Here is a 10,769-nt window from a genome sequence, read left to right on the forward strand (position 1 = left end):
TTCTATTTCCCTTAAGAACACCCTTGATGGAACAGTAAAGATGACTAATTTTATTAAATTTCATCCCAGGAGTCGCTTTATTTTTAAGTCTGTTAATGAAGAGTACACATCAAACACTTCAGCTGCATTCCCAGTCACAGTAATGGTCTGGAGGAGTAGTACTTGTGCAATTGTTTGACTTGCAAACTGAATTCAATTGTGTGTGTGTGTGTGTGTGTGTGTTAATAGTGAAATATTTTTACTTGAAACAATGACTAACAGGCAAACTATGTTGGGTCAGATTTGGGCATTTTTTCAGACATTTTCTCAACAATTAATGAGCCTGTTGTTACTTCAAGGAAAACTGACCAGTGTGTATTACTAATGATGAAATTCAAACTTTTAAGCAAAAATTAGGATTTTTTTTTAACAAAAAAGGGATTATAAGCTACACAACAGCTCCCAAAGCGTGCTGTTTTAACTTATATTTGTCATTATGAGCTGACAGTTTGCCAACACTTAAAGACTATAATGATGAGATTGGAGGTGATATTAATAAATGTGACTTTTGACATTGTTAACAAAATGTGTCAATATACAAAACATCTATATAACTCAGTGAACAGGTATTTTTTAAATGACAAATTATGATGTTACAAAGTCATACATGGGTAAAAGAATCATTCAAAGTGGAAGATAGACTGATGGATTTTAAAGTAACACTAAGAAAAGTTCATCAATATGGTTTCACAATCCACATTGCAACTAATCCTTGAGAAACCACCACTTGTGGAAATTTGGTGAACTCTCCAAGAAGAATATCCAAAATGATCTGAAAAGGCTATGAAAATTACCTTCCCTTTTCCAACTACATCTGAGTATGAAGTTGGATTTTTCTTCCTGTACTTCAACCAAAACACCCTATCACAACAGATTGATTGCAGAAGTAGCTGTGAGAATCCAGCTATCTTCTATTAAGCCAGACATTAAATACATTTGCAGAAATGTGAGACATTGCCAGCCTTCTTACTAAATTATGTCTTGCCGTAGTTCATTTTGATAAAAAGGATGTGACTTACATAAACCTGTAAAGTGTTTGTTATTGTTATTGGGTTGGCCAATGTGCTGTGTGCTAAGTCGCTTCAGCTGTGTCCGACACTGCAACCCTGGGGACCATAACCCACCAGGCTCCTCTGCCCATGGGATTCTTCAGGCAAGAATACTGGAGTGGGTCGCCGTGCCCTCCTCCAGCGGATCATCCCAACCCAGGAATCAAACCTGTGTCTGTTAAGTCTCCTGCCTTGGCAGGCAGGTTCTTTACTACTAGTGCACCTGGGAAGGTTAGCCAACACCTGAAATAAATTAAGTATATATTTAAATGTCGTAGTTTAAATTTCTAATGTGGTAAATATCAGTAGATATACCCTACATAACAAAAGCTCTTTGGAATCCTAATTAATCGATAAGAGTAAAATGGAGTCCTAAAGCTGAAACTCCAGTACTTTGGCCACCTCATGCGATGAGTTGACTCACTGGAAAAGACTCTGATGCTGGGAAAGGTTGGGGGCAGGAGGAGAAGGGGACGACAGAGAATGAGATGGCTGGATGGCATCACCGACTCTATGGACATGAGTTTGAGTGAACTCCTGGAGTTGGTGATGGACAGGGAGGCCTGGCGTGCTGTGATTCACGGGGTCGCAAAGAGTTGGACACGACTGAGTGACTGAACTGAACTGAAGTGAACTGAAGACCAAAAAGCCTAAGAACCGTTACTTACATACTGTTCTATGTATTGTTTAACACTTGATCAGCGTCAAGTGTCAGTGAACAGGTCTATCGCACTCTTTTTCATTATCGCATGTTTTCTCGTAACTTACTTCACCACTCCCTATTGATGCACAGTAGGACTGGTTATAATTTTCACTGTAATTTACAATGAACAATGATTCTCCTTTGTACTTATATCTTACACATTTCTACAAGTATTTTCATAAGACAAATTCCTGTTGAATCAAAAACCATGTACATTTAGGATATTAATAGACATTTCTAAATTACACTCTTAAAAGATGGTATCATTTGAAACTCCTATCAAAAATGTGCCTTTCTTATCTTCTTAATCAGGTTCAGTTCAGTTCAGTTGCTCAGTCATGTCCGACTCTCCGCGACCCCATGAATCATAGCACGCCAGGCCTCCCTGTCCATCACCAACTCCCGGAGTACACTCAAACTCATGTCCACAGAGTCGGTGATGCCATCCAACCATCTCATTCTCCGTCGTCCCCTTCTCCTCCCGCCCCCAACCTTTCCCAGCATCAGAGTCTTTTCCAGTAAGTCAACTTGTCGCATGAGGTGGCCAAAGTATTAATCAGGTATTTTCTATTTATTTATTTATTTTACTATTTTGCCTCAGAAAAGAGGCTTACGGTGAAAGTCAGTAAGAAAGATAACAAAAACCAGGTAAAAGGTAGGACTGTGGGGAGGTGTTATAGTAGAAATCTAGATAAATGGAAGATACTGTAGCTAAACATTACATTTTGCTTTGCCCTTCCAGGCAACTAAGGCAAAAAGAAACATGATGATTTATTTATCTTGCCTTATCTGAGAGAGGGAAGTCTATGAGAACTCAGAGAAAGATCTATTCCTAACACTCATATGCTAAGTATATCTTCACATGGAGTTTTTATCTTAAAATTTTTATTTTATTTTGGTTTATTCTTTTTATTGAGTAGGTAATACATTTGTATGGTTTTAAAATCTAAATATTAAAACATATACACTGAGAAGTCTCTCATTCCATCCACATCCATCCTGTTCCCTTTGTCCTTTTTAATTTATTCTTTCACTAATTATGTGAAAATTCATGCAAATGTAAGTATTAATATTTATTTTTACTTCTTTCCCTTTCGTTCACAAAAGGTAACATACTCTTTACTTTTGACATGTTGTTTTTTTATTCCACAATCTATGTTGGAGTTCATATGATATCAATGTATTGAGGAGCAGGGTCCATTAAGATAGCCTACCGGCCATATATGGTTATTTAAACTAAAATTAATAAAATTAAAATTTAACTCCTTGGCTGAACTAGCACCATTTCAAGTGCTCAGTAGCTGCATGTGACTAGAGGCTACCATACTGGACAGAGTAGAATATTTCCATCGTGGCAGAAAGTTCAGTGCACCTAATGTATTCAACTGTGTGGCTGTAACATAGTTGATGCTGCCGGTCCCATATTGCTAAACATTTGAGTTGTTTGCAGTATTTTTGGTGTCATAAACTGTGTCCTATTATTGCATGAATTCTTTTGAAGTTGTTTTTAAAAAATTTTTATGTACAAAGAACCCAAATTGTTTATTCACTGGGTAAATGTCTTGGACAATCTATTCAAGGAAAATTACTCAGTCTGACTTGATGAAGACTGTATCCTCTGTGTACCAACAGAAACACGGATGGCCCACACTGAGGCCACATTTCCAGATCAGATTGTGCTGGTTTGAGCTGACACAGAATGAGTGAGAACCCTGGCTGAGTTTTCCCAGGTGGCTTCAGTGATCCTGCCAGTGACCCAGCTTGCTTTCAGCCGTGCCAGCATGGAAAAGACATGAATTTTTATAGGAAGGGCTCTGCAGTAACAAAAGGCATAGTGAGATAAGGGCATCACTCAAGGCAGTGATTTCTCTGCAAGGTGGGACCTCTATGTTCATGAGTCTATCTAGTCCTTAGCTCTGCAGGTCTGGAAATACTCAGACCCAAGTCATATTACCAACACTCATAAGACACTGCTGGGTACCCAAACGTTAGCAATTAGTTGATCTTAAGTGGAGGTGATTCTTTAGGTTTACTGAAATCCTCATGCCTGCTGCCTAGGACTCTACCTTCCCGGAAGGCATCTCCCACCCAGGGGAAATGGATAATTATGACAGATATTTCATCTAGACTTGATACATTCCTGCCCCCAAACCAAGTATGCCTCTCCTTTTATCAGATACCTGTGTCCACTGGGTTCACCATTCTCTATATAGTATTACCCCTCTGGGCCATCTTCTTACAGACTCCTTGAGAGCTAGCCCTCTTCTATTAACCTGCTTTTTCTTTGTCTAGAGCATAGTACGCTTGGGAGATTTCACCTTGCTTGGTGATGGTCAAGTTTCAATGTAAAGTCTTTCCTAAGCTCTTCAATCATATATTAATAACTATAATATCTTTGGTATATACTATTGTGATATCTAGTGGTTTTAGAATGTGTTCACAGATTCTTACCAATCTCATTAAGAGATGACATTTAATCCCTGCCATGTATCTCCTCCCTCCCACAAGTGTGGTTTGGGTTTTGTGACTTGCTTCTAATGAATAGCATATGGTGGAAGTGATGGGTTATAACTTGGGAGACTAGGTCATAAAAGGTACTGTGGTTCCTCTCTGTTTTGATCTTTCCTCTTTAAAATAGATTTATTCTAATTATCTTTTTCAAAAAATGTCTATTTATTTATTTGACTGCGCTAGGCCTTAATTGTGAACTCTTAGTTGCGGCATGTGGGATCTAGTACCCTGACCAGGGGTCAAACCTGGGCCCCCTGCATTAGAAGCACAGAGCCTTAGCCATTGGACCACCAGAGAATTACCTGCTCTGCTGTCTTGGATCACCCTGGGAGAAGCCAACTGTCATGTCTCAAGGACACTAAACCAGTCCTGTGGAGCGGTCCACGTGGTGACCAACTGAGGCCCCGCGCTGAAAGCCAGCAGTCACTTGCAAGGCTAGTGAATGATCTGCAGAGGAAATGAATCCTTCAGCCCAAAGCAAACCTTCAGAGGCCTCCCCTGGTCAACCTCTTGACAATCTCACGACAGAACCTTAGCAATACCACCCACCCAGGCTGCTCCTAACCCACAAAAACTGCATGAAATAATAAATGTTTGTTATTTTATACTACTATGTTTTGTTAGCAGTGACAGATAAATAAATACCCTAGATGGCTGAGATCACCCTTTATGTATTTACATGGCTGCCTTGGGTCTCATTTGGGGCACATGGGATCTTTTCTTTTGTTGTGGAGTGTGGGCTTAGTAGTTGCAGCGTGTGGGCTTCGTTGCCCCATGGCATGTGGGATCTTAGTTCCCCAACCAGGGATTGAATGGTATCCCTGGCCTTGCAAGGCAAATTCTTAACCACTGGACCACCAGGGACACCCCCATCATTGCTTATGAATTTCCTTTTCAGAAGGTAATCTCCCTGTTCTACAGGGACCCTGAAGAGCACAGTAGCCTGTGAACCATCATTTCCCAACCCATAGAAGGCAAACAGGTGTGAAGGGTGCAAAGCAGGGTCTCAAACGGAACGTGTTGTTAATATTGTCATTAATGTCATTAGTGAATATGACAATGAGGAAGCACTGGACATCACCTATTTGCCCTTTTATATTCACCCCTCATCTCTTTTTACTCTGTTCTGTATCCTAGGAGACTGACTTCCATGGGCTATATCTCTTGCACTCAGGCTTCCAGTAAGGTTTTGCAAATGGGAAATAATGGAGATAGGAGGCCAGAGGAAAGTGAGGAGAGAGATGTTTTCCTTGGTTTCCTCTCTGCCAGGTCACTGTGGTTTGGCTTTGTGTCTCTAGCTAAGCTCACAGCTCTGTCAAGGGACCTTCTCCATATACACCCCCATAAACACCACTTCCTCCCTTCTCCCCTCTAAGCTCGGGGATGGTAACTGCTCAGGGTGCTGCACGGTCACGTGGTAGTTTCCCTAAACTTTGCTCTCATACTTTTGTGAATAGTCCCTTTATAAATCTTCTTCCACTGGCGGTCCAGTGGCTTGGACCGAGCGCTTCACTGCTGTAGGCCTGATTTCAATCCCTGGTCAGGGAACTAAGATCATGCAAGCTGCATGATGTAGCCAAAAAAAATCCTCCTCCAATCACATAGATCCCCTGCAAGGATCCTGAGTGACACATATAGCTTAGAAAGGGTGTAGTAGTGATAGTTATGATTGTTTTTAATAATAATCTTGGGTAACAAAAACACATGGTATAATCTGAAAGATTGCTATGAATCAAAATAGATAGAAGATGAAGTTGAGAAACATCTCAGGAAATGGTTATTCAGAATACCTTGAGTCAACTCTGGCAAATTTGTGTATTCTGCCTGATGTCTGCAAGAAGATTCCACAAGTTGGCCTACAGATGACTATTGTCAACAAAATGAAAAAGTGATGACAGATCAATTATCACGAACTTAAGTAGTTCTTAACCACTGACTAGAATCTTTGGAACCCACCTTAACAATTCCATGGCTCAAATATTTTTCTGAATCTCAAGTATTATTCAGTGCTGTAAAATAGGGGTAGACCGGTGTCACAGAAGGGGGCAAGACTTGTGGCAGCAACACATGGCTCCACTTGGTAGCTTCTTGAATTCCTTGTATTTTATTTATTTTTATTTTGGTTGTGCCAGGTCTTTGTTTGGAGAAGGCAATGGCAACCCACTCCAGTGTTCTTGCCTGAAGAATCCCAGGGATGGCAGAGCCTGGTGGGCTGCCGTCTATGGGGTCGCACAGAGTCGGACAGACTGAAGTGACTTAGCAGCAGCAGCAGCAGCAGGTCTTTGTTATGGCATGCAGGGCTTGCTCTGATTGTACCACATGGGATCTTAGTTCCCCATCCAAGGATCAAACCTGCTTCCCTTGCATGGAAGTCCGGTTCTTAACCACTGGACCACCAGAGAAGTCCTGCTTCTTGAGTTCTCATATGTCAGTTATACTATTTTGTACTCTAGTTTTTGGCCTATTTCCTCACTGTTGGCCTTAAAAAACCATAACTTATTGCTTAGAAAGTAATGAACATTGAAATGTTAACAAATGTTAGTTAACTAATAATGTTTGACTATGACTATAAATCTTTCTCATCTCCTATTTTCCCTGTTTCACATTCTAGTCTACTACAAACTAAATAGCCAGATGTCAAATTTTGTTTCAGTGGGCATGATGTGGGAAAGAATGAGTATTGGAAAACAGCTTATTTTATTCCTGAGGCCTTCATGCACATGTGGAGCTCCTTTTGAAGAAACCTGGCCATGTGACCCTGCCGCCATGAAGCAGGGGTGGGCAACAAACCCAAGAAGAGTTGGCTGTATAGACTGACCAGCAGCCAATGAGACAACCCCAAAAGGACAACAGTAACTAGAACCAATCAGACCTTGTCTTTTGGAAGGTTTGAGTATGAGCCTCAAGAGAGCATCCATGACTTCCCTAGTGTCCCGTGGTTAAGAGTCCACCTGCCAATGCAGGAGACGTGGTTCAATCCCTGGTCTGGGAAGATCCCACATGCAGTGGAGCAACGAAGCCTGTGCACCACAAATGCTGAGCCTGTGTGCTGCATCTACTGATGCCCACATGCCTAGAGCCCAAGCTCCGCAACAAAAGAAGCCACTGCAATGAGAAACCTATGCACCGCAACCAGAGAGGCGCCTCCTCTTGACACAGCTAAAGAAAGCCCACTCACAGCAGCGAAAACCCAGCACAGCCAATATTAAATACAATTTTTTAAAAAGAGGCACTGCATACCAAGGAGGCCTGGGAAGAGGCAGAAGTCTACAGAGGAACAGAGAAGGGAGTGAGCAGAAGCCCCAAGGCTCTAGGAGGGGCAGAGAGCAGCTTTGTTGCCTGCTGCTGGAGCATTATAGTCAGGGGTATATAGGATGCCAGGGACTATTAGGCAATGCTCCGGCCATCAGAGCTTCAGTGATCCCAAATGACCCCTACACCATGTCCTGTTTATCTCCAGAGCTGTTTTCAGGAGAGAGAGTTGGTACAGGGTAGGTGCTCCCGTGAATGTGGTGACCTGAACTGTTTTTGTCTCTTTATTTAGGAAGGTAAACTGTGGAGACGTAAGGAACTCAGACTCACTCTAACCGAAGTATCATTACTTTCTTGATTTTTTTTTTCTTAATTTAAGCATTTGATCTATGGAGCCTGGAATATCTATTAAAATTTACTCAAGAAGAGACATACTTTTGAGCTGAGGTCCTATTTTCCAGTTTCTTTTTCTTTCATTTTGAGTCTGGCAGGAGGTTTTTATATTGCCTCCCAGGTGTGGAGACCAGCCACTATGTAGCGCTTGTAAAGAATGAAATGAGTTTGGAAAAAAGTTAAACGAAATTCCTTTCCAAGATGCCATTAGTTTTAAAAGTCCTACTCACAGTATCAGCTAGCGTGACTTTTAGACACTCAATTCAAGGTCATGAAATTCCTCTCCCCACTCCTCTCCGCTTTTCAACCTTTCAGCTACCCCAACTCCCACCCACTGCTTTCACTGCCTTCTGGGCTGTCTTGGCTTCTCTATTCCTGCCTTTCTCTGTGTTCTCTGACACAGTGTAACACTTGCCAGCACCAGGCAATTATTACACAGTGTTGATAGATAAGGAGCCCAAGGTGCTGGCATGAGGGACAGAGAGCGGGGCTCAATGAGGACATTCATTGCCAACTATCACCCACGAGAGGATGGAGAGCATAGCAATGGACCCAGGAAAGCTGGAAAACAAAGGCTTGCTAAACAACCCCCAAAGAAACCGAGATGCCATAAAGGAAACATTTGGCTACAAAAATATTTAAAATTTCTGAATGACAAAATATACCATAAACTCAGAAAGCAAAGGGCAGAATGGGGGGAAATATTTTTAATACAAGTAGCAGACAAAAGGTAAATATCCTTCCTATACAAAGAGTGTTCTACAATTTAATAAGAAAAATAGAAAAGGCCCAGTAGAAAAGTGGGTTAAGGTTTTTAGTTCTTTTTGTTTCTTTGTGTTTTGTTTTTTTTTTTTTTTTGGCTGCACTGCAACATGAAGGATCTTAGTTCCCCTACTAGGGATGGAACCTATGCCCCTTGAAGTGGAAATGGGGAGTTGTAACCACTGGACCACTCAATATGCCAGCAGATTTGGAAAACTCAGCAGTGGCCACAGGACTGGAAGAGGTCAGTCTTCATTCCAATCCCAAAGAAAGGCAATGCCAAAGAATGCTCAAACTACCGCACAATTGCACTCATCTCACACGCTAGTAAAGTCACGCTCAAAATTCTCCAAGCCAGGCTTCAGCAGTATGTAAACCGTGAACTCCCAGATGTTCAAGCAGGTTTTAGAAAAGGCAGAGGCAGCAGAGATCAAATTGCCAACATCCGCTGGATCATGGAGAAAGCAAGAGAGTTCCAGAAGAGCATCTATTTCAGCTTCATTGACTATGCCAAAGCCTTTTACTGTGTGGATCACAATAAACTGTGGAGAATTCTGAAAGAGATGGGAATCCCAGACCACCTGACCTGCCTCTTGAGAAACCTGTATGCAGGTCAGGAAGCAACAGTTAGAACCGGTCATGGAACAACAGACTGGTTCCAAATAGGAAAAGGAGTACGTCAAGGTTGTATATTGTCACCTTGCTTATTTAACTTCTATGCAGAGTACATCATGAGGAACGCTGGGCTGGAAGAAGCACAAGCTGGAATCAAGATTGCTGGGAGAAATATCAATAACCTCAGATATGCAGATGACACTACCCTTATGGCAGAAAGTGAAGAGGAACTCAAAAGCCTCTTGATGAAAGTGAAAGAGGAGAGTGAAAAGGTTGGCTTGAAGCTCAACATTCAGAAAACAAAGATCATGGCATCTGGTCCCATCACTTCATGGGAAATAGATGGAAAAACAGTGGAAACAGTGGCAGACTTTGTTTTTTTGGGCTCCAAAATCACTGCAGATGCTGATTGCAGCCATGAAATTAAAAGACGCTTGCTCCTTGGAAGGAAAGTTATGACCAACCTTGATAGTATATTAAAAAGCAGAGACATTACTTTGCCGACCAAGGTCCGTCTAGTCAAGGCAATGGTTTTTCCCGTGGTCATGTATGGATGTGAGAGTTGGACTGTGAAGAAAGCTGATCGCCGAAGAATCGATGCTTTTGAACTGTGGTGTTGGAGAAGACTCTTGAGAGTCCCTTATACTGCAAGGAGATCCAACCAGTCCATTCTAAAGGAGATCAATCCTGGATGTTCATTGGAGGGACTGATGCTAAAGCTGAAACTCCAATACTTTGGCCACCTCATGAGACGAGTTGACTCACTGGAAAAGACTCTGATGCTGGGAAAGGTTGGGGGCGGGAGGAGAAGGGGACGACGGAGAATGAGATGGCTGGATGGCATCACCGACTCTGTGGACATGAGTTTGAGTGTACTCCGGGAGTTGGTGATGGACAGGGAGGCCTGGCGTGCTGTGATTCATGGGGTCGCGGAGAGTCGGACACGACTGAGCGACTGAACTGAACTGAACTGAACTGAACTGAACCACTGGACCACCAGGGAAGTTCCCTGTTAAGGTTTGAACTGGCAATTCATGGATGAGAAAATGCAAACTTTCAGAAGACACAAAATGATGCTTGATCAGAGAAAGTCAACCCAAAACAATGAGATGTTCTTTTTTGCCCATCAGATTAGAAAAAACTAAAAAGACAGATAGTACCTAAGGAATGACTGCATTCATATATTGTTCATGATGTATCAAGTTAAAACATTAACTAGCTAGACAACATGATTCAATTTCTGTATTTTAAAAAACCCTGACAAAAGAGAGAGTGATCAATAGGTGGTCCAATTAAACTTGAAGAAAAATAAAGGAGACACAACAGTTAACCTAGGAAGTGGAAAGTAAGGTTTTGTGAAGTCTTTGTACAGTTCTCTCTTGTTATATACAGATGAGCTGTGGGTGGATTTTACTTTATGTGTTTTCACTGATTTTCAACCAAGT

The sequence above is a fragment of the Moschus berezovskii genome, chromosome 9 (assembly GCF_049115385.1).
Source record: "Moschus berezovskii isolate FMDL1 chromosome 9, NW_MosBer_1.0, whole genome shotgun sequence".
NCBI classification, from domain to species: Eukaryota; Metazoa; Chordata; class Mammalia; order Artiodactyla; family Moschidae; genus Moschus; species Moschus berezovskii.